At 43.5% G+C, this 25,748-nt stretch overlaps 1 pseudogene; it reads right to left on the bottom strand.

Annotated features, from left to right (window-relative positions):
• Positions 1-3,950: 3,950 nt before the first annotated feature.
• Positions 3,951-25,748, bottom strand: part of LOC146717188 (uncharacterized) — an 87,219-nt pseudogene continuing 65,421 nt past the window's right edge.

Raw genomic sequence — 25,748 nt, 5'->3', positions numbered from 1 at the left:
TTGCTGCCACACCGCCCCCTCGGCCTGTGCTTCGAGATTTCTGGTAGTTAGAATGGCTCGGGGGTGTTGATTCATTTAAACTAACATAATCATCCTGCTGCAACCAGGTTTCTGTAAGGCAGAGTAAATCAATTTGTTGATCAATTATTAAGTCATGTACTAACAGAGACTTGGAGGAGAGAGACCTAATATTTAATAATCCACATTTCACTGTTTTACTCTTTGGTTCAGATGTGGATACTGTATTGTTCTTTCTTTGTGATTGTTTATGTTTAAGTTGTTTGTTGCTGGTTTTTAGTTTGTTTTTTGTCTTTTTGGAAGCTGACACAGTCTCTATGGAGATGGGTTTTTGGGGGGGTAGCAGGAGGAGAGAAGCTGCAGAGAAGCGTGTAAGACTGCAACTCTGCTTCCTGCTTCCTAAGTAAGGCACTCCATAAATATCATTCCCAAGCAATTTTTTTCAGCTCCATCTGGGAAATAATATTCCAAGGCCAAATGAGCTCGATAATCTTTCCATCATGTTCACGTTCCCTGGGATCTTCTACCACTTGAACCTGCCCAGAAAACCTCCACTCCAAGGTGCCTTGGATCCTGATCACATCAAACCACCTCGCCTGGCTCCCGTTAACGTGACGGTGCCAGGGTGTGTGAGTTTGTCTCTAATCAGGGGCTCAGGTCCATGAATCATGCGGCTGCTATGTTATTCTTTTAAAAAAAAGGGCAGATTTTGCCAAAAAGTGATGATTGTGCCACACTCCGCACTCTGTCTTGCTGGGCAAACCTTGTGGTCCTCTCTCTGAATGATTGGCTGCCTCATTCCGTAGCGAAACCCACCATCACTCAACTTGGTCAAGGCTCGTCGTATGTACTGGCCTTCCTCCATTCCATTAAGAAAAACACACCTTTTCAGGCCTCACCACACTCCGTTTTCCCTGATTTCAGAGTAACACTGAACACTCCTCCTATTGTTGCTGACAAAACCTGAAACTTTGTTCACACAGAAGTTAAACATAATAAGAGTTTGCTGCATCAGAACTATGCATCTTCCAAATGATTGCAATACAAAGACTGCATTGTGCATGTGTATGTGATATCCTCCGTCCAGACTACAAGGTAAGGCAGACACACACACACTTGGCACACTCATGTACCACCAGCTGCTCCCTCAGTGGCACAAGTAACTGCAGCTCCAAAAAGCATTTTGGCTCCACATTTGTAAGTCAACTAATTCTTTTTCTCATTGTTGACAGAAGAAAAATCTTTTGTTGAAACAACAAACAAGGATTTCAAGTGTGTCAAATATTGACAGAGAAAAGCAGAGAAGGAGGAAATCATTCGTCTGACACAAAGCACAGAGAAGAAGGCCACCTGTGTGTTTCTGTGTGTGTGTTTGTCTCCTTATCGAGATGGTGATATGTCTCTTGAAAGACAGTTTAACTCACAAAAGGATCCCTGACACACAGTATTATTTGACAAGTCTGCCACAGAGTTGTTTAGTAATTTGGCAAAGGAGATTCAGCAGCAGGGAGACTGTGGAAAGTTGTGCAGTTGCAAAGGCATGAGGTACACAGACCTGAGTGGGCCATCAGTGAGTGAAGAGTGAAATGTATGAGTTTTGAAACTTCAGGGGAATTTTTTTAAATACATGGGACATGTAGTTTAAAAATTTGCTGGAGTCCCACAGCTTTAGAAATGACTTTATAACCTTTTCCAGACTGAGAGCTCAGTTACTTTGTTTCTCATTTCTTCCTGAATGTCCTTGGATTGCAGCATGATGACACCCAGCTCTATCTGTCCTTGAAACCAGATAACACACACAAATTCACTAGCTGGGCCCACGTCCTCATTTATGTTTGACAGCATTTTAGTAAGAAAAAGTGAATGCTTTGACATGAATTGAGCTGCGATTTGGGGAAGGCCTCGAAGGGGACTGGCAATGGCTCCCGGGCCTGGCAGATCCCCATGTTCTAAATAGAAGAGAAGAAGTTTAAGAATGGAGAAGAAGGAGGGAGGGGCACATAAACGAGAATGATCAGCTTGCAGAACTGAACTGAACTACTGCAGAACTATAGATGACAGCCGGAAGGAGTGTGTTTGGAGGCGTGGTCCTGCTCCTGAAATTCCGATACATAATCTCCAATTAGTTAAACTGCAGGAATGTCTTAAAGACATAAAGACCTGGATGGCCGCTAACTTTCTGCTGCTTATTTCAGATCAAACTGAGGTTATTGTACTCTGCCCTGAAAATCTTAGAAATATGGTATCTAAGCAGATTTTTACTCTGGATGGCATTACCTTGGCCTCCAGTAATGCTGTGAGGAACCTTGGAGTCATTTTTGACCAGGACATGTCCTTCAATGCACATATTAAACAAATATGTAAGACTGCTTTCCTCCATTTGTGCAACATTTCTAAAGTTAGAAATATCCTGTCTCTTAGTGACGCTGAAAAACTAGTTCATGTATTTATTACTTCCAGGCTGGACTACTGTAATTCATTATTATCAGGATGTCCAAAAACTCGCTGAAAAGCCTTCAGTTAATCCAAAATGCTGCAGCAAGAGTACTGACAGGGACTAGAAAGAGAGAGCAGATTTCTCCTGTTTTGGCTTCCCTTCATTGGCTTCCTGTTAAATCCAGAATTGAATTCAAAATCCTGCTCCTCACATACAAGGTCTTAAATAATCAGGCCCCATCTTATCTTAATGACCTTGTAGTACCATATCACCCTATTAGAGCACTTCGCTCTCACACTGCAGGCCTACTTGTTGTTCCTAGAGTATTTAAAAGTAGAATGGGAGGCAGAGCCTTCAGTTTTCAGGCCCCTCTTCTGTGGAACCAGCTCCCAGTTTGGATTCGGGAGACAGACACTATCTCTTCTTTCAAGATTAGGCTTCAAACTTTCCTTTTTGCTAAAGCATATACAGTGGGGCAAAAAAGTATTTAGTCAGCCACCGATTGTGCAAGTTCCCCCCCTTAAAATGATGACAGAGGTCAGTAATTTGCACCAGAGGTACACTTCAACTGTGAGAGACAGAATGTGAAAAAAAAATCCATGAATTCACATGGTAGGATTTGTAAAGAATTTATTCGTAAATTAGGGTGGAAAATAAGTATTTGGTCACCTCAAACAAGGAAAATCTCTGGCTCTCACAGACCTGTAATGTCTTCTGTAAGAAGCTTTTCTGTCCCCCACTCGTTACCTGTATGAATGGCACCTGTTTGAACTCATCATCTGTATAAAAGACACCTGTCCACAGCCTCAAACAGTCAGACTCCGCCATGGCCAAGACCAAAGAGCTTTCGAAGGACACCAGGAAAAGTATTGTAGACCTGCACCAGACTGGGAAGAGTGAATCTACAATAGGCAAGCAGCTTGGTGTGAAAAAATCAACTGTGGGAGCAATCATCAGAAAATGGAAGACATACAAGACCACTGATAATCTCCCTCGATCTGGGGCTCCATGCAAGATCTCATCCCGTGGGGTCAAAATGATCATGAGAACGGTGAGCAAAGATCCCAGAACCACACGGGGGGACCTGGTGAATGACCTGCAGAGAGCTGGGACCAAAGTAACAAAGGTCACCATCAGTAACACACTACAACTGTCACGGGCTGCGATGGCAGACCGAGGAGTGGCAGTGAAAGTAGGGCCCAAAACGCGAGACTCTTAGCGAAGGACAGTGGATTTATTTACAGGAGGTGAACAACACACAACTATATACAAAATCCCAGCACTGTGGTCCCGTGGTGATTCTCCCTGAATCCCACACAGTGCAGATGTCCGTAAAAGAGAAAGGTGGCGACTCCAAAAACTCCAATTCCCACACCGTGACTTAGAAGCACACTCCGCTCCAGATTCCTGGTAACACAAAACACAGAAGGTTAGCAGGGGATCTATTTCCTCGGAGGTTATGCAAAAGCTCACGGCAGTACTGACGAGTTCTGACTCAAGGATCCAGCGTCGGCCTCAGCTCAGCTGCAGTCTTAAATGCCGTTCCCTTGACAAGCGTAATCTGCTGCAGCTGGCAGAGGACGACGAGCGGCAGGTGTGGCTGTCTCTGGAGCAGAAACACTTCTGGGTTCGCAGTCTCCTCAGCGAACCCACACCTCCGGAAGCTCACACGGAGACACATGGAGAAACGGAGAGCAAACCAAAACAACACACGGAAAACATAAACATAAACATATACTGAAAATACATGAGCCCTGGGTCCCTAGACCCAGGCCATGACAGTACCCCCCCTCTAAGGGTCGGCTCCCGACGACCCAAAACAAAAACCACAACCCAACCACCCCAGGGCGGGCGGCGGGGGGGATAATAGGACGGAGGGCCGGAACCAACCCCCAAATGACCAAATAGTTCATCTCAAAAGTCCCAGAGGCTCAACCGCGACTCCAGCGGAGGCACAAAACAGTTCAATAACCCCCCAAAACCGTGGCGTGAGAAAACCAGTTCAGGCGGCCAGTAACCATAACACAAGAGTTCAGGTGGCCTACCTCGGGTCCCGTGATAGCAACTGAATACTTCAGGCGCCCTGCCACGGGTCCGGTGGCGGCAGCGTCGCAACAGCTCCGGCGGGCGGCCACGGGTCCGGTGGCAGCAATGTGACAGCTCCGGCGGCCGATCGCGGGCCCGGTGGCGACGGCGTTGCAACAGCTCCGGCGGGTGGTGGAGTAGAACGGCCCATAATCCCCGACGTGCTGCACGTGGACGGCATGGAGGGCGCGGATCCTGCACACTGACCCCCTGCTCAGGCTGAGCGGGTCCCTCCGGCACGCCGATCTCCGGCTGTGGCTGAGCGGGTCCCTCCGGCACGCCGACCTCCAGCTGTGGCTGAGCGGGTCCCTCCGGCACGCCGACCTCCGGCTGTGGCTGAGCGGGGCGCTCCTCCCGCACGCCGGGCTCCCGCTCGCTGAGCTCCTGCTCGGGCACACTCCGCTCCAGATTCCTGGTAACACAAAACACAGAAGGTTAGCAGGGGATCTATTTCCTCGGAGGTTACGCAAAAGCTCACGGCAGTACTGACGAGTTCTGACTCAAGGATCCAGCGTCGGCCTCAGCTCAGCTGCAGTCTTAAATGCCGTTCCCTTGACAAGCGTAATCTGCTGCAGCTGGCAGAGGACGACGAGCGGCAGGTGTGGCTGTCTCTGGAGCAGAAACACTTCTGGGTTCGCAGTCTCCTCAGCGAACCCACACCTCCGGAAGCTCACACGGAGACACATGGAGAAATGGAGAGCAAACCAAAACAACACACGGAAAACATAAACATAAACATATACTGAAAATACATGAGCCCTGGGTCCCTAGACCCAGGCCATGACAACAACGGCAGAGAATCGAATCCCGCAGTGCCAGACGTGTTCCGCTGCTGAAGCCAGTGCATGTCCAGGCCCGTCTGAAGTTTGCCAGAGAGCACATGGATGATACAGCAGAGGATTGGGAGAATGTCATGTGGTCAGATGAAACCAAAGTAGAACTTTTTGGTATAAACTCAACTCGTCGTGTTTGGAGGAAGAAGAATACTGAGTTGCATCCCAAGAACACCATACCTACTGTGAAGCATGAGGGTGGAAACATCATGCTATGGGGCTGTTTTTCTGCCAAGGGGACAGGACGACTGATCCGTGTTAAGGACAGAATGAATGGGGCCATGTATCGTGAGATTTTGAGCCAAAACCTCCTTCCATCAGTGAGAACTTTGAAGATGAAACGAGGCTGGGTCTTCCAACATGACAATGCCCGGGCAACAAAGGAGTGGCTCCGTAAGAAGCATTTGAAAGTCCTGGAGTGGCCTAGCCAGTCTCCAGACCTCAACCCCATAGAAAATCTGTGGCGGGAGTTGAAAGTCTGTGTTGCTCGGCGACAGCCCCAAAACATCACTGCTCTCGAGAAGATCTGCATGGAGGAATGGGCCAAAATACCAGCTACTGTGTGTGCAAACCTGGTAAAGACCTATAGTAAACGTTTGACCTCTGTTATTGCCAACAAAGGTTATGTTACAAAGTATTGAGTTGTATTTTTGTTATTGACCAAATACTTATTTTCCACCCTGATTTACGAATAAATTCTTTACAAATCCTACCATGTGGATTCATGGATTTTTTTTTCACATTCTTCTCTCACAGTTGAAGTGTACCTCTGGTGCAAATTACTGACCTCTGTCATCATTTTAGGTGGGGGAACTTGCACAATCGGTGGCTGACTAAATACTTTTTTGCCCCACTGTAGTTAGGGCTGGACCAGGTGACCCTGAATCCTCCCTTAGTTATGCTGCAATAGTCGTAGGCTGCCGGGGATTCCCATGATGCATTGAGTTTTTCCTTTCCAGTCACCTTTCTCACTCACTATGTGTTAATAGACCTCTCTGCATTGAATCATATCTGTTATTAACCTCTGTCTCTCTTCCACAGCATGTCTTTATCCTGTCTTCCTTCTCTCACCCCAACCGGTCGCAGCAGATGGCCCCGCCCCTCCCTGAGCCTGGTTCTGCTGGAGGTTTCTTCCTGTTAAAGGGAGTTTTTCCTTCCCACTGTCGCCAAAGTGCTTGCTCATTGGGGGTCATATGATTGTTGGGTTTTTCTCTGTATCTATTATTGTACGATCTACTGTACAGTATTAAGGCGACTGCTGTTGTGATTTGGCGCTGTATAAATAAAATTGAATTGAATTCCTGTAGGATCTTTGCTTTATAATATAAAGCACCCTGAGGCAAGTGTTGTTGTGATTTGGTGCTACATAAACTGAACTGAATCTAGATTGACTTGATTTAAGTCCAGATGACAGCTTGTTAAACAATCTCTATTCTAGGTTATTTTCCAAGATGACTGTGGTGAGATTTACAGTGTTCCATTTTAGGATCTAGTTTACAGTATAATACAAGAGAGTGCATAATTTAAGTGGAGCTATTAACAAAGCACTCCATTACAGAGAAATTAATGGCACTATTCAGCATCGTCATAAACCAAAGTTCTGTTTTGCTGAGTGCCAAACAAGGTGAAACTGGAAGTACAGTTTGTGCTGTGAGCAATAATTTCTCCATTACATTTAAAGGGCTGATTTATCATCGGTGGAACACTGCTTCTATTGCAAATCACCTCAGAGGAGCATCATGAATTCTTAGTCTTTTGTCCTGAAACCCCAGCTGGTTTGTGCACACACTTGTGTGTATGTGTGTGTCCATGTGCGTGTAGAGGAGAATGTAAACCTCCCAAAGTATTGTCCCAGTAGACCAAGTGGGGGTTGTAGATTTAGGATGAAAAAGCTGCTCTCACACATACTGCAGACACACAAGCTGATTTGTCATCCAGTGGCTTCACTGCTTTGATGGTTGACATCTGTTGTGAGAATTTGGTTAATGAAACAGAAACTCATGTACAAAAGTGAATAAATAAGCGTGCATTAACTTCTAATTTGACTCATCAAAGTCATGGGCTGAGGATGAAACCCTTACGTGTTACTGGCAGAGCTGGTGCCGCCCTTGTATCTCATGTCTAAAAAGTAAAAAAACTCTCCAAGCACAGAGCTGCTTGCAGAGCTTGGGATAGTAAACAGGGCTGAAGTTTAAAGAAACGTCCTGTATTGGTTGGCAAGTCAAAAAGATTAAGTGTGATCTGCACAAAGTTTGATCCAGTTGTGAAATATAAAGACATTGGTGAAGCCCAGAAACCCAAAAGATCAATATGAAAAACATTTGTATATAAGGCCTCAGTGAACCATGCAGCCCTGTGCGTATAAGTAGTTCAATCATCGAGTGTTCCTGTATGGGTCCCTAGAGGACATTTCCAGGCTCTGGTTGTACAGGTCACCCTCTAATGTATTTACTACCCCCATACATCCCAGTCAGCAGTATCCTTCACTCCCATTAGGAATGACTTCAGTCATTTGCCTAAAAGTTGAGTAAACCACTTTACGTTATTAACCAGTTTAAGTTCTTTAACCTGTTGTCAATACAAGTCATTGATTTTTGTTGCCGTTTCATCCTTCCATTGCTATATTGCTGCTAGCTTTGCCCTGCATGGATGCCACTTTTTAGTGGTCTCAGTGGCCTCAAGGCACTTTATGTTGTAAGGTAAAGACCTTACAATAATACAGAGAAATCCCCAATAATCTGGTTACCCAATATGAGCAAGCAGTTGGCTATAGTGGGAAGGAAAAACTCCAGTTTAACAGGGAGAAACTTCTGGCAGAACCAGACTCAGGGAGAGGTGGCCGTCTACCTCAACCAGTTTGGGTAGAGGTTTTCAGCCACATGCTAAACAGGCACCTTTCAAATCTCTACAATTTATATATACAGTTTAAATTTTCATATAAATGATTCCAATAGGTTAAGAGTCTGTTAGTACGAACCACCAAATGTTAATACTAATAATGACGTCATAAAGCTAATTTCTATATTTCAAGTTTGTGTGGACACTTCAAGTCCATTTGTGATTAGTTTGAATCCTTTAAAAAGAAGTAAAATGAAGGTTACCGACACTCCATCATGAAGATCCATACATACAGTGGGGCAAAAAAGTATTTAGTCAGCCACCGATTGTGCAAGTTCCCCCACTTAAAATGATGACAGAGGTCAGTAATTTGCACCAGAGGTACACTTCAACTGTGAGAGACAGAATGTGAAAAAAAAATCCATGAATCCACATGGTAGGATTTGTAAAGAATTTATTCGTAAATCAGGGTGGAAAATAAGTATTTGGTCAATAACAAAAATACAACTCAATACTTTGTAACATAACCTTTGTTGGCAATAACAGAGGTCAAACGTTTACTATAGGTCTTTACCAGGTTTGCACACACAGTAGCTGGTATTTTGGCCCATTCCTCCATGCAGATCTTCTCGAGAGCAGTGATGTTTTGGGGCTGTTGCCGAGCAACACGGACTTTCAACTCCCGCCACAGATTTTCTATGGGGTTGAGGTCTGGAGACTGGCTAGGCCACTCCAGGACTTTCAAATGCTTCTTACGGAGCCACTCCTTTGTTGCCCGGGCGGTGTGTTTTGGATCATTGTCATGTTGGAAGACCCAGCCTCGTTTCATCTTCAAAGTTCTCACTGATGGAAGGAGGTTTTGGCTCAAAATCTCACGATACATGGCCCCATTCATTCTGTCCTTAACACGGATCAGTCGTCCTGTCCCCTTGGCAGAAAAACAGCCCCATAGCATGATGTTTCCACCCCCATACTTCACAGTAGGTATGGTGTTCTTGGGATGCAACTCAGTATTCTTCTTCCTCCAAACACGACGAGTTGAGTTTATACCAAAAAGTTCTACTTTGGTTTCATCTGACCACATGACATTCTCCCAATCCTCTGCTGTATCATCCATGTGCTCTCTGGCAAACTTCAGACGGGCCTGGACATGCACTGGCTTCAGCAGCGGAACACGTCTGGCACTGCGGGATTTGATTCCCTGCCGTTGTAGTGTGTTACTGATGGTGACCTTTGTTACTTTGGTCCCAGCTCTCTGCAGGTCATTCACCAGGTCCCCCCGTGTGGTTCTGGGATCTTTGCTCACCGTTCTCATGATCATTTTGACCCCACGGGATGAGATCTTGCGTGGAGCCCCAGATCGAGGGAGATTATCAGTGGTCTTGTATGTCTTCCATTTTCTGATGATTGCTCCCACAGTTGATTTTTTCACACCAAGCTGCTTGCTTATTGTAGATTCACTCTTCCCAGTCTGGTGCAGCTCTACAATACTTTTCCTGGTGTCCTTCGAAAGCTCTTTGGTCTTGGCCATGGCGGAGTTTGGAGTCTGACTGTTTGAGGCTGTGGACAGGTGTCTTTTATACAGATGATGAGTTCAAACAGGTGCCATTCATACAGGTAACGAGTGGGGGACAGAAAAGCTTCTTACAGAAGACGTTACAGGTCTGTGAGAGCCAGAGATTTTCCTTGTTTGAGGTGACCAAATACTTATTTTCCACCCTAATTTACGAATAAATTCTTTACAAATCCTACCATGTGAATTCATGGATTTTTTTTTCACATTCTGTCTCTCACAGTTGAAGTGTACCTCTGGTGCAAATTACTGACCTCTGTCATCATTTTAAGTGGGGGAACTTGCACAATCGGTGGCTGGCTAAATACTTTTTTGCCCCACTGTACATGCGGAGGTTTTTTAGGATATTGAGAAGTAAGCCTGTGAATATTCTCTGAGTGCGATTTCATTTGAGGTTTCATAAAAAAGGGAGTGATGTGATCTGGCACTAATGGATCTTTTAAATTTGAAGTGCCATGCTGCCAGGTGATAGTGCAATAGTACAGTCAGTTAATTCCCACAGCTATTTGAGCACATAATCTTTAACCCTGTTGGGTTCAACAAGAAAGGACAAGCTCAGTTTAGCAGCAAGTGAGGAAAGACAAAAAACGGACAAAATATGAATAAAGGGTCTTTAAAAGGATGCTGGACGAGGGTGGTGAGGGTGCCACTATACCTCTTACACTGTCCAACTCACAGTGGACACACATTGAAGTTGAACCAAAAATGTTTCCTTTTTTTATGTGAAACATGTAAATCTAATATACTGTCATATCTGAAAGCTGAATAATAAGGAAGGAACTTGCTTTTTCTAGTTTAAATGAACAGAGTACAGGAAAGGTAATGTCATCCTCTGTGTTTTTTCTCGTCAGTTGAGAGGAAAAGAGTGAGGTGTCCTGTTGCCCATTCTTGTATCTGTAACTCATGTGCACTGGTGTGTGTGTGTTTGTGTGTTCACAGCAGCAGCATTTGAAGAGCTTCAGGTAATTATTGCTTCCCTGTGCTCTCCCCACAGGAAACACTCATTTGAAGTCCACTGAGACTGCTGTGTGAACAATGCTGTCTGGGGAAAAACACAGTAGTTCTACGAACTAGCCAAGGTTGAATTTAGCATGTGTCGAGCACTTAGAAGAGGAAGCTGGTTGTGTCAGGACCCGCTGGTGTGTGATACAGGACTTAATAGCACTGATTAGATTGAGCTAAAGCTTTGCTCTTGAAATTTCCAGCCAGAGATGCTGTGAGCCAAAGTGTTCCCTCTCACTGACTTTGTACCTGTCACAATTGTACATAGAGTCACGTACCACTAAATGCACTGTGAAACCTAAAGGTTTGTGTTTTAGGTTTCACATGTCAGACCGATTATCAGAAACGTTGTGCTAATAGCTCTTGATTTTGAACTGAAACCCCGTTTTGTGATGCTGTCCTTATTGTGATTGTGAATCACCAAAACATGGAGTAGTTTTTGTGCATTGTGTGAAGTTTTTAAAACACAATTGAAAGTCAGTAGTGGTTGATGCTCTCTTTAATAATGTACAATCCCTAATGCCTTTGCCACAGAACTTGCATACAAGATAAGGTTCTGCTCATAGTTTCTATACCCAGGCTGTGGCTGACAGAAAACTAAAAACATGAAGGAATACTCTGCCGACAACTGTGACTCTGAAAAGTTTGTATCTTGTTTCATCACAGCTGTTAGAATAGATTTTGATCCCCACCAGACAGCAGAGCAGACTGAACTCCATCCCATCATGTAGCCACGTCCACGGTTAATCTTGACTGCGTCAAATGCCAAAGACAGAAGGAAATCCAAACATATGGCTGATAAATTATCCCTGGGATCCATCTGAAACCACCGGTGTCAGCTGTTCAGTGGACTAGCAGCATAACAAACCCTCCATTTCCACCCTTTTGTAATCCATCTGTTTTACCTGCATATATGAAAGATTATGATGTTTTGCTTTTTTTTTTAGTTTTTCCTTCCACTGGCAAATCCTTTTCTTAACTTTGTGGATCGCTGTGTGCACAAGTGCCATTTATATGTTTGCTGTTACAGAAGGAGGTACTGTAAACTAATCCTGAAAAAAGATAATGTGGAGAGTTTCTCCTTTTCCTCATGTGTCAGGTGCCTGTCAGTAATACCTTGCAAACTAGAATCATAAATGTGTATTAAGATAATCGCACATCTGAAGTAAACCCCAGGGCCAAATGATCTAAGACTGAAAACAAGTGATTTATTGAAACAGAGGCAAAAACTGAGTTTTTACTATTCTAACAGCTTGAAAGTCAATATTTGGTACGGCCACTTTTATTCTTTAAACTACAGCTTTCTTTTAATGTCTTTAGGTAGTCCTCAAGAATAGTTCTCCAGGCTTCTTGAAGGACGTCCAAAGCTCTTCTTTGAATGTGGCTTACCTTTTGTTCTTTTCTCTGTCAAGATGATGCCACACCTCTTCAATAACATTGAGGTCCAGACTCAGCAATCCATAAGACCTGTTGTCTCTGATTTTCAGTCCAGGCCTTGTGTAATTTTGTTTACTTCAGCCTTTCTTAGGAATAGCTTCTTGACAGCTTCCCTTCCACTGAGACCATTGTTGATACATATGATAATCTAACCATCGTCCAGGCAGACTGATGGCAAAATAAATCCACTAGAACACACAGGAACCAAAGGTTTGCAGAGAAAGTGCAGACTACAGAAAGTAAGAATACAAGCTGACAGTTAATAAAAAGAGTTACTGGTTTAAATGCAGAGAGCTAATTTGGAAACAAGACTGATGAAATTAATCTGGGAAATAAAGGACTGGAAATGCATCGATGCAAACTCAAGTAAAATAAACCAAATGTTAAGGAAGTAACAGAAACTCACGGTAGCAGAGTTTCTGCAAGGAAAACAGTACGAGTTGTTGGTAGCGTCTTAACTTCTTAGAGGAAAAAACTTGCCCTTCTTGGTCTGTGCTTTGATCTGGTTTGATTCATTTGAAAGTTGAAGTATAATCAGCAGTTCATCCATTTGTGGAGAAGCACTGAAGCACGGCACAGAACTGTGGTAGGCTACATAAGTCTGGGGGATTAAAACCACAGAACAATCAGAGATTTCTGCTGCGCCTTGCTACTACGAGACAGGACAGGGTGAAACAATAACAATATGTATGAAGCAAAACAAAACAGAGGACACAGCAACATCCAATTTATCACACCATGAAGCAGCTTCCCACTTTGAATGTTTCCATTCTCTATACACGTTTTCTTTTTGCTGGTACAACTATCAAAGCAAGATTACCTGTAGTGCTTTACAGCCAGGAGACTCTGCAATCAGGAGTTTGCTTATCTGGCTTAAAAGCGTGATTGGTATGTTGTACTTTTTCTTCAAACATTGCAATATTTTCATCATGTTGGTAGAAAAAAAAAGCCACAGATATTTTCCCTGTAAGTTTACGATGTTTCCCACAATTTGGATTCTATTTGTTGTGATAGCATCAATCCCGTAACCATAGCATGAAAAGGTGAGATCAAATAGTTCCATCTCTGGCAGTTTTCATTTGGCAGCGTGTCCAGTGAGGAGTTAGACACTTTAGGATATAGAACTCTGATTGACAATCAAACCCTGTATGTAGCTATGTGTAGCTGGTCTGAGGTTTCAGAGGACACTTTCGGAAACTGAGTCAGCGCTAGTGTCATCTAGTGTCTGCTTTTTGGAGTGTGCGTGGAGGACCCAGGAGTGGACACAGGCCAAGAGACAAAACTTAACTTGAACGCAAGGCGAGCCTGTACTTCGGGGCTGATACTCACAAAACATGAGACTAGGCAGAAAGAGGGAAAAAACCAAACATATACAGTGAAGACTAAACTAAGGTGACTATGGGACACTGAAAAATGACAACATTGACTCTGACAATAACTTGGAGCTATGACTTTAACTGTGACTTCACTAAGGAAATAACTAAGATAACTGTGACATGACGTGAGGTAAGTAGCACAGATGACGCAACAATGAACAGGGGAGACAGAGGGCTTAAATACACACGAGGTGATCAGGGGAAGTGGAGACACATGACGACACAGCTGACACACATGAACCTAATGACGGGACGGGGGGAACTAAATACAATGAACAAAGAACACCAACCTCTTTCAAAATATAACAGGAAACACGATACGGCAGACATGACAACACAGGCTTGACAACATAAATCACGCAGACATGAGACATGACAAATTAGACACGCTAACCAACAAGGGAGACTTACCACAGGGGGAGCTGGCACAAAGAGTCTACATGAACAAAGAACTAGGAAACCCAAGAGCTAAAGAAGATTAAATGAACCAAAACATAAACAATGAATATCATTTGTAAGATTTAACTATATTCTATTTCCTTTTTGCAAAAATGAAAAATCAAGTTGCAGGATCACTGTTTTTATAAAATCTTTGTAAAGATTTAGTTACGAGATCCAGCACCCATCGTAGAGGCACAGGTAGAATGGGACAATGGAAAATTCATACAAAGTGATCTAAAAATAACAGACAACACAGATATGCACAAGGTGACACCAAATGTGACAATAGATTGATTTAAATCAGATAAGGCCTTTTTTATGGTTCTGCTCTCATAGCTTTTTCATCACCTCTTGTACAAGCAGCTCCTTCTCCAGTGAGTCTTTTGTGTTCCAATGTTTTGGGCTGCAGCTACTAATTGTGCTCCTTGGTCTGATCTACAGCCTTAGTGAATTTGGCATTGTGATAAATGAACCAGTTCTTCACTTACTGTCTGTTCTGGTAAGAGTGATGTTCCAGCTTGCAGTACCGTCCACTATAACAGCAACTTGACTAACGAGCAAAAGGATGGTAAACAGGGATGGGAAGGGTAGGGCCTAACCGGGAACTTTCCACTTACAAATCAATATAATTGTTGCGCAGATATTGAAACAAAAAAGGCTAAAATTAGTTGGCACACACTTGGACAAATTACTATCAAACGTCTATGGTTAGGTTGGGTCGGCAGCCCCATTGTGACAAAACCCACTGGGGTTAAATACCTGGTACCCAGTTTTTAGAAGAAAAGAAGCCTCTCAAATGAGAGTTGAAACATTTTAATGAACCTAAAAAAACAGCTGCCAGTTGTCTTCCCCCTTCATTGCCTAAATACTAAATCCACGGGTCTACATCCCATGCACTCTCCTTTGGTGCTAAATGCTAAATTTGAGTTAGCTAACAATTTTTAGATGTTAAATAAACTAACGTTTCTTACACTGAGCTACATCCATAAGGGAAAACTTTTCAAAATGGATCACGGAGATACATCCAAGACCATTGTTCAGTAAACAATAACCTGAAGTTGTAAATAGTTTTCTGGTCGATTAAAAAACTTTCTTTGCGTAGGCACTTTTTCACTGACCCTCCATTATGGTCCCAGTTGTTGTCATTAGCGAAGTATAGTGTTTCTCCTCACCAATATGCAGTAATACACCTCTCTGCTGAGGCCTTATTTTAAAGTCAGTTAGCATACACACAGTCATAAGAACAGTGCTGACACAGCAGAGATGCAGGTCAGAGGAAATGTCCTTTGTACCGGTGCGACAATATCAAACCTCATTCATCTTTATTTAGCATCTCCTACATGTGTTTGTGTGTGTAGGAGCCTGTGCACGTTTGTGTGTTCCATATTTTTAGCTTGTGGAGAGGAGAAAGAGTTGGCATAGCTGCTAATGCTAGTGTGTGTGTATAATAATCCAGTTAGCATAACACATTTTTCATTAAGGTAAATGCTAAATCCTGTGGGAGCAATAAGCTCTCTCTTATTAATGTAATATTGTATAGCAGAGGTTGCCTCTCAGCAGGCGGTGAAAAGCACTGAGAGGAAAGAGCTCATTTTTATAGCTGACAGGTAGAAAAAACCCAAATGAAAGCAACGCTACTCCGTGCTGGCTAAGAAAAGTTGGTACGTGTAGGTATTATTTTATTTGGATCTTTCTAATGTGTTCACTTCAGCCTGGTGGCTTACTGCTAGCACAGCCTTCTGCTGTTGCTCATCCTAGTCACCCTTCTTCTTCTGTTGTTCTTTTCCTGGATAAGAGCTATTTCATTGACAGCAATCTTAAGGGCCTCAAAACAAGCAAGCTTCCTGTTTTATACTATGGTGACGCAGACCAGAGATTTTTCCCCTTGTAGTTAAGTAATGGTAGAGCTATCCCAAATACCACAGAGTACTCACAACCAGTCTGTAGGTGCATTGCTTCTGAGTGTGTGGATGAAGTGCCCATACTTCTCAGTGTTCTATTGAGGAGTTGGCTTTCACAGGCAGTCAGTAGCAATAGAAAAGTTCCACTTCAATAAAGAACTATAATCACCCTTGCTTTTGTGGCTTTAGAGGGTTGAACCAAGCCAGAGAGAGGTGTACACTGTTATATGAATATCTGCCAGCTGGGACTTTAATGGTGTTTCAGCAGAAGAGACAGGTTGCAGCACAATAACAGCTCTGAAAAAGCTAAGGTGGCAGAGGAAAGGTAAAAGGTTCAGTGTATAGTTCATTTCAGAACGGCTTGGATTCCAAGTTAAAGTGATTGTTGTTGTAGTTGTAATATTTATTAATGATAAAAATATTCAAAGGCAGCATTTTAAAATTTTAAACTCAAAGTCTCTGTAACTCACACCGTCTGTTGGTGTTGGTGCTGCTCACGGCAGGCTGAAGGCGAGTTCATGGGTTTCACAGCTGCATGTTTGTTGGCGTTCCTTCACTGTGGGAAACTTTCCCCACTGATGTAATGTTTAAGGTGCCTCCTACTGTACAATTTGCCACATGGATAATCCTGAAGAAAACACATTTTTTAACAGTGCCTCTTCAAGTCATACATAATAAAGTCTTAATTGTGCAACATGTGAGATATTCTAAAGGTTACATAGTATATCAGTATGGGTTGTTGCTGAAAGTGTAGAAGGCCTAACATGACATGGAGAGCGTGACTAACCAAGGCCTGATATCACCTTTGTAACATCACCTACATGCAGACAGTGCAATGATAATAGGGAATCCATTCGTCATACAGGTGAATGTGGCTAATGCACTAAGCCTGTGTGACCAGAAGAGGCCTCTCTGAGTGAAATCTCATCAGGTGTCTGATTGGGTTTGTCGGGTTCACGTCCCTATGGCACACGGACACTGTTTGCCTGTAATAGCATGCCAAAACATACACAATGGGCACTGACCGTGCAGTGTCTCCTCAGTGCCTGGAGCTTTTAGATGCATCCAGCTGAGTCATCCCGAACTTAGCTTTGTTGTTCACAGTAGTAAATGATTGGATTGTCTGAGTGTAGTGGCACTCAAATCCCATTTTACCCGAACCAGCTGGATTGAACGGGCGCACTGCTTCCTCATTCTGTTCTCTGACGTCATTGCCAGCAGCAGCTTTATCTCGACTGAGAGCAAGTGAAATCTTTGTAATAGACTCTCCACAGATCTTTGGAGAAGAACCAGAGGCAATTCTCACTCAGGTGTATTACAGGTCAATTTCAGCCCTTCTTTCTCCAAAAAAACAGTGTCAGGAAAGTGTGGGTAAAAATGGGGAGAAGAGATTTCTTTTGCACTCACATTCCATGGAAAATGTTTTTTGTCTCTCAGGAGCTGCTGGAGAAAAGATCAATTTGCAATAGAAAAAATCAACAATCTTCTTTAACAGAATTCTCTAATTAATCCAACACATTTATACAACCAGACACCCGATTGGTCAGGACATTCTTTAGTCCTACACACATGAAGCACTGCGACGTTAAGAAAAGGTCAGATGTTGTATTTATGAGGCAAAGAGTTAAAAAATACTAATTTATGTGTTAATTTAGCCACAGCAGACGACTGTATGCTTAAGTATGTAGTTATGACTTCTGGCTTCTTTGCAGCTAAGCTAAAGGAATGGATACAAACAGTATCAAGTCATTACCGTACAAATTTTTGGTGACAGCAGACGGGTACAGCATGTTGGTCAGCCTAGCAAAGCTGCTCCACAAACAGCAGGATGGGGACTGTTGTTATTGCTGACTTTTGTGTTACTATTAGCATTTATTTGATTACTGACTGGTTTTGGTTAAACTTACTCACATAGCAGTGCTGTGCACATATGCACTCATTCTTCTATCACTAACATCCCCATATTCATACGAGTGTTCTCCTGTTTGTGTTATTCTTGTAAGTCTTCTATATCCTTGTCCTTGATATGTGTCGTGCTGTCCTGCTTTTTTCACAATTAAAAACAACAACAACACAAGTTAAGTTGTTTCACAATGTGTCAATTTGACTTAAATTCTAGACAGTAAATAATACATGACAAAGATTGGACAATGACGTATAAACTAATACAAATAAAGCAAGAATTGCAATGGTAACAGCCCAACTCTCCAAATTAAATAAATATTAATCCTCAAGTTAGGTGAGAAAATGTATTATTGCCTGACTGCAGGAACAGTAACTGTAACTTGTAACTGTATCCAAATCCGCGAACAAAATTCAGAAGCCTGATAAAATAAAGGGTTCCTTATTGCTCCATGCACAGATATGCCTCCATATCTTTGATATGGGACAATACAATAAAAGTTTCCACATACTTATGTATAGCATACATGTATGCTATACATAAGTATGTGGAAACTTTCAGTAGTTAATTATATTTAATGCTCCAATGGACAGTAAAGAACTGTGTGCTGTGTGCATTCTGTCTTCACTCTTTAACTGGAAGCATAGCCAGTCCCCCCCCCCCCCCCCCCCCCTCTCTCTCTCTGTGTGTGTGTGTGTAAGAGAGAGGGAGAAACAGATGTTTGAGATAGTTTAGCATTTGAAGGCATTGTCAGCATTTTAATTATAGATGCTTGGTTTCCAATAAGATGCCACCAAACAGAAAATCCGTCATCACACTCGTTTTCTTTCTCCTCAGCACGGAAAAGAAAAAACATTTTCAACACCGGAGAGCAAGAACAACACAAAGAGACACAAAAACAGATTAGCAGGGTAAAAGAAGACGGAGCGAGTGAGCGGGATGAAGGCACGGAGGGGACAGAAGTTACTGGATAAACATCCAAATAAATAAATAAATCACTAAGATGCTGAGACAATGCTCAAGCTGACTTGTAAAATGCTTAAATGTTCCCTTGAATATAGGCTTCAGTATAATTCAGCATTAGTGGTTCCAGTGTATACCCTACCAGTGCTATGTACACTAATTCTCCTCATACCATCACAGATGCTGGGTTTTGAACACAGTGTTGATAACATGCTGTTTGGCCCCACTCCTGTTCAGCCTGGAGGAACCTACATCTGTGATTACTGAAGATAGCAGACAGGTAACAGGACAGATTCAAAAAGCCTGGGCACAGAAATCTTTTTGTTTTTTTATTTTTATTTAAATCGAAGAGTTTAAAATTGCTCTTGTGGATTAAACGATGAACTGTGTTTACTGACAATGCTGTGCAGAAGTCTTCCTGAGCCCACGCACAGTCGCCTGAAAGCCTGAAGATCATAGTGCTGCCGGGGTTGTGGGCGGGTGGGTGCATGGGGGCCCGGCCCTGGAGCAGGGTGCCGCCGGTGCGTCGAGCCGCCTGGGGGGCTCTTCAACTGGTGGGGGGGATGGTCACATCTTGCAGGAGCTTTCTTCTCTTCAGGAACTCTCTGCAGGAGGGGGAGATACAGGAGAGGTGGAGGAAGATCTCAGCCTGGGCGTTTACCGTCTTATGTAGTCTGGAAGATGTGTGGTTGGTGGGGTGGGTGCAGTTTTCTCTGTGGTGGGGTTGGGTGGACTGTCCAGGGCTCTGTGGAGCCGGGGGGCGCTACTGCACTGGGCCCCGGTCTGATGGGCCTGGGCCCCCCTTCCCTGGCGGGTCGCGGAGGGTGGGAGTGCCTACTGGGGTCAGCGGGGGAGCTGGCCCCAGGGAGGGGTTACCTGCCCCTCCCTTCCTTCCCTCCCCATCTCCAGCTGCCTCCCTCTTCCCGCTCCTCCACAACCACCCACACATGCAGGGCCTTGGAGTGGGGGTATGTCACCAGGGTGCAGAGGAGGCTACCCCCCCCCCCCCCCCTGTCCCCTTCTGGCTGCCTCTGCCTCAATTTTATCCCACAACTTAGACATTCACATTATTCACACTCTCATTACACATACATATAGGATCTTGGGGGTGGGCACAATCACGGAGTCCAAATCACCATCAGGGTGTATACCTCACCCCTGACGTCGTTGCCCACCTCTCAATTTTAAATACACTTAGTCATTGAGGGTTAGCAGGAGGGACTATGCGCTTACCTGCTGCTCCTTGGCAGGTAGCTCCATGCCCTCCTGGGTTTTAATTGCACCTTAGAACACATATGCATCAACACTACAATGAGCGGGTGGAGGGAGGTTTGGAGTCTTCTCCCACCCCCATTCTCTGCGGCCTGCTGGAGCGGGAGGGCTAGTAGGAGGAGTTGGCCATCCGACTGCGGTCTGGGGTGTGGGGCCTCCCTGCTGCTGCGGAGTCGGGGTGGTCTGCCTCTCCCCACCGCAGGGAAAAGGGTAACACCACCTGGGTCTGGGTGCAATTCCCCCCTCCAGGGGCAAGGGTACCTAGACCCGGTTTGTAGAGTACGCTTGGGGAGTGTGATTGTGTGTACAGCGTCTCTTTATGTCTGTCTCCACGTTGGTTGAGTGTGGAGTGAGTGCATATGAGAGCATGAGGGTGGGAATGGATGTTTGTGTCTGTGTGTGCCTGTATGTCTGTGTCTATATGTCAGGTTGGGTATCAGACGCCACCTCTCTGGGGACACCTCAGGCCCTCCAAGGTTTGGAGGCCTATCTCCACCCACCACCACTTCCCCTGTCGGTGGCGGACTCCCTCAGGTGTCGGTGTGTTGGTGGTTCTTTGTGTCTGGGGGTGGGCGTCCGGGTACACACCGGCTCACTCCTTGGCGGCCGCTTGTCGGGGCCTGGGGCCTGGGGCTCGCTCGGGCCCCTTTGGAGGTGGGGTGCCCCCGGCCTCTCGGCCTAGGGCTCGGTCACTCAGGCGCAGCTGGGGGCCGGCGGAGCTCACGGGCGCGTCACTGCAACTCCCCCTGACTTCTGCTCCGCGGCTGCTGGGCGAGCCCTCATCTGGGACTCTCCTCAGCTCTTACTGGGACAGTGGCGCGGCTGCCCCTCTGTTGGTCTTCCATGGTCTCTTGTGTTCTGGGGGCCTCTGGATGTCTGGAGTTTTGATCTCCTCCATACCCGCTTCACACCCTGGAGGACGGGGCTGTGGCCCCCCCACACTCCCTAGCAGATCATTACATGGAGAAACCTTTGGAATGCAAGCATGCTGATCCACACAGGTATGCACACATGGGTATTCACAGAAAGCTTTCTTGGCTGCTGCCTCAAAGCACACTGTGCGCTGTCTATCTTGCGTGCTGCACAATATCGTTTATTACTTAGTAAATACTGATATCTATGACTAGCTAGTTTATTGTGATGGTGCTTTGTTTTCTCTATTATTATGTTGCTCTTTGTTGTTTGCTGTCTCCTCTGTTTGTTTTTGTTTGTTTGTTTGTTTGTTTTTTTTCTCCATACAGGTGACCCAGGAGTTTTTTTTTTTTTTTTTTTGTCTCTCTTCCCCCCCCTTCTCACCGTCTCTTCTCCCCTTTGGTTTTCTTTCTTTCTCTCCCCCTCTCTCTCTCATTCATTCCCCCTGTCCTATTTATTAAAAAAAAAAAAAAAAAAAAAAAAAAAATGACAAAGGATGAACTGAAGCTCTGCCATCACGTAATGTCGCATACTGCTGTTTCTGATGTCATTTAGAAAAAAAAAAAAAAAAAAAAAAAAAAAAAAAGAAGATCATAGTGCACAGATTTCTCTGGATTCTCCACATATATTAATATCATGTACAGTAGATGATAAAATCTCTAAAATCTTTGGCAACAAGCAGAAAAATGATCTTTGATTCAGAAAAACCGAATCTTTTTACGGGTGGTCTCATATCCAGTCATTTTAGTGGTAAAACTAAAATAAAAACTAGATATGAAAATTATTTAAAATAAAAAAAGAACACTACCTGAACCAATTCTGTCAAAAACTTGTTAAAATAAAATACAATTATAGAGGAATTATCATTAATTCTAACATCTGTTAGTTAGAACTGTTAAACTCTTTAAAATGTGTATGCTCAGGTTTGGAGTTGTGACTCCTGGAAGGACTTTTAGGACTGACTGGCACAGCTGAGTGCTGAGGGGGGGTTTATGTGCCATTTTGCCCCTCTGAGTTCGTGCTGCTGCTGCAATGGGCCAAATGAGCAACACCAACAAACCACCCTGTTGCTTTGAGAACACCAGCATGAATCTGTTTTAAACGTTTTCACTTTATGCACGCCTCACAGTATGAAAACCTACACTAGCATAACCTTTACCATCATTCTTTTCAAACAGTCCCTTTCACAGAGTATGAGGCTTGGTATGAGATTAGAAAACAGGAAGATCCCCCCAAAATCAATTAGTATGTCAAACTAAAACCAAATGACATATCAGTCAGCAGAACAAAAGGCAAATAAAATAAAATAAAAATAAACATTGCCTGTCTGTTACAGACTCCACATGGATGCTTAAGCAAGCCATTTGGTAATTGGAGCACAGATGGTGTGTAACTGAGGCACTAGTCCATCAACCAGCCTGGGAGGACACGTGCCTTAAACAAATTCAGTCTGCAGCCAGGTTGACTGGAGTTTAATTTGGCACCTCACAGAGAGAATCCAGCTCTCTAACTTGTTTCCAACAAGCAAACCTAAGACTCATCACCGGTAAAGCTCAACAAATCACACTCTGTTCCAAGACACACTTTTCCTCACATAGAGTGTGTCATTTTTTTCTACACGTCAAAACAACCTTCTCTGTTCTTTTCAGGGTACCCACATCCACACGCTGATCCTGTCCTATTTTCCAGCTCTGACGGTGGTCCACACTCCGGGGAGCCAGCATTTTATTTCAGGCTTGCTCCCAGGATTGGCACCTTCCAGCTACTGTACCATGCTTCTGCTCTTGTCAGGTGTTAGCTTGTCTTTTTCTATTGGCTTGTAGCTGCCACAGTATAACTAGGAGAAACTTATTGTGGAGGTAGAAAACATCCCAACATCTAGAAGCTGTATGGCAATTACATAAAAGCAGACTTTTTTCTGGTGAGGCATATCGCTGGAGAAACCGAGGAAGTGAATCTGAAGCAACTTGAATTCTTGCTAGTTTTCTATATTTGCAGATTGTCTCATTTTAACCCCCACATGCAAACAACACTGGTGTTTTCATTCATACCGTCTAATTAGAGGTCTTCTTAGGGTGCGTGGGTGGGTACAAACTGACCCCTTCTTAATTAATATTTTTTCACAGCTGACAAGAAGAGCAGCTGGTTGTATTAAGATGGCCACATTCCATTTATACAAACTCATTCCTTAGTCCTGCAGTCTGCCTACTTGCTTCCCTACAGTGGAAATAAATTAAAAGATTTGTTTCACTCATGGTTTTAATGTTATGATGAGTCCAAATGTCTGCTGTCAAACACTTCATGTTGTTGTATTGTCTATATTTATCTATAGTTAGAAAATTTAATAGAAAAATCTGAATACAGAAGCCAGGAAGGACAGCTCCCTTCAAAGTAACTGCTTATGGCCGTACGTGGCAAAAGACCAGGCACATCTGTGCTGCACCAAAGGTGAAGGAGCAGTGAAGTCACGTTTGCCTTCCTTTTCAATTTGTGTCTGTGGCTTCAGGCTAAAGATATAAAGCAGCATGAAGTAGGTCCTTTGTTTTATCAAGGGAGGAGGGGTCACTTTCACCAAAGAAGCACAAATGCATAGAAAAGAGTCGACGCCACCAGCATCGTAATAAAATGTCATCTTCTTCCTCACCTCGAGCCTCTTCTTCAGTTGAAAACATGCATATACTATTTCCTGGCTGTTTTGAGCCATGTCTGCTTCTTATTAATAATTAGTCTTCTTACTGCATACTGTATACCTCCTACTTTACATTCCTCAATTCAATTCAATTTTATTCATATAGCGCCAAATCACAACAACAGTTGCCTCAAGGCGCTTTATACATATATATATCCTCACCTGCCATATCATCTTTTACTCTCTTTACCAGCATTTTGATATCATACATGACCTTTAATGACCTCCTGCTCCTCATTTGGGTAGTTTAACATAGGGACTGATCTGCTATGTATGAACATCATGTTTCTTGGATTAAACGTGTTTATTCCTCCTCCTGGTGTCCTGTGTTCCTGAGTCTTCTCTCTCTCTGGAAAAATAATTCAGCTGAATGCCTGATGTGTGAAGTTTGGGCTGTTTTTTTCCTTCACAACATGGGTAAAGAAGTTTGCATTACTTGGCTGTGTTTCTTGAGCTCCTAATGGTGGTGTGCTGCATTCAGTTTTGATACTTGAATCATTCCTACATAGGATGTTCAATGAAATGATGTAACATATGAACAGTTTCTGAAGCATTTCTTAAAAAACAATGAGCTTTTCTATATTTACAACACAAATGTTTTCAGTATAAATGCACACCTTGCTCACTGCTGCCATACCTACTTACAATAATTATAATAGGAATGTAATGTTGTTTTTGCTTTGTAAATGGTCCTCCCACACCTTCCTTTTATCTGTCTTTCATACACAGGGTTAACCAGTGGTTCTCAAACTGTTTGCATCATTCCCCAAACAATGACAGAAAAGCTGAGCTGCAACTTTATTTAAATAATAAACTCATTCACAATGAATCCTTCAGTAATTTTTGTTTTAAACAAACAAATTTCATCCCAAACAACTATTTGTAACTTTTGTCACTAGACTGCGTCATCAGTCTGCAGCACTTCTTCAAAAAAGCAACAAGTTAAACAGAATGTGAACTTTGCCAAACGTGGAAAAATAAAATTCATTCTTAGTCTTATAAAAACAAAAGAAATCCAGAAACTTGTGAACAGAGATGAAAAATATATAATTTAGTGAGAGTTTAATATTATTCACTCTTAGTGGCTGCAGTGAACCTGTTTTTGACTGCAGAGCTGTGATGGGGTGTGGTCTATGGCCTGGCTGCGGGGGAGGCGGAGGTGCGTAAGCGACATCCGCAATCATGCCTCGCCGACTTAAAACAGAATGAAGTAGGTCCTGTTGTTGTTGATGTGTGCAGGCTGTAGCGGATGTGCATATTATTAACCTGACTATTGTGAATTTCTTTTTGTACCACCGTAAAAGTGATCCCGATGTTAAACATTAGTTCCACGTGACTTTTCTGCCAGGTAACTTGTTCCCCACCAATCAGATCTAATCCCTTTGAGAGTCATTGGGTTAACACTAACTTTGAATCTGTCACATTGGTTGGGGTGCAGCCTTATCGTCATATAACTCAAATGCATTCACTGGATGATTGTGGATTTCTTGTGCTTTGAATTTGCTGAATGAAACATACGTGTAGATCTTTAAAAGTCACAAATGAGAATAAACTGTAACTGTAATAGTAGTACCGGCTGCGGATAGGGAGGTGGCATTAAAAGCAGTAGAGGATCATCATGCAGTAAGCATTTTGTTTATTTTACTATTTTGTTCTAAGGCCAACCAGGACTATATTCTCCAGTCACAGTCTTTACTGCCTCTGGCTTTAAAGAGTGTGACTTCCTGTCAGGGAGGTCGGGAGTGTGCGCTGGTATTCAGGGATTCAGTGTTTTGCTGAAGGACACCAAAACAAAGTGGATGTCTGCTGACAAGTGTGCTGAACTTGGATTTATTTTATATCTTTTATTAATCACACTTGCTGCCTCTTTTGTTCCTTTGTGAGCAGATTGGTGGCACACCTGTTTGTTAAAGGCACTCTGTAAATACTCTTGCCTGGACTTGCCTTGAAAGATGGACTTTGCAAATAAACAGAGTGACGCTGATGTCTGCAGACCCTTGAGGATCAATTGTACCTTGGGGCAACTTGTTGCCATGGAAACTCTTTCCTCATTATAAAGGACCAGCAA

This window comes from Copadichromis virginalis, linkage group LG2 (genome assembly GCF_057382275.1).
Source record: "Copadichromis virginalis isolate Kocher_CV1m ecotype Utaka linkage group LG2, C_Virginalis_male_GT1.1, whole genome shotgun sequence".
NCBI classification, from domain to species: Eukaryota; Metazoa; Chordata; class Actinopteri; order Cichliformes; family Cichlidae; genus Copadichromis; species Copadichromis virginalis.
The sequence above is the reverse complement of the archived record's forward strand: the minus strand, read 5'-3'. Positions and strand labels throughout refer to the sequence as shown.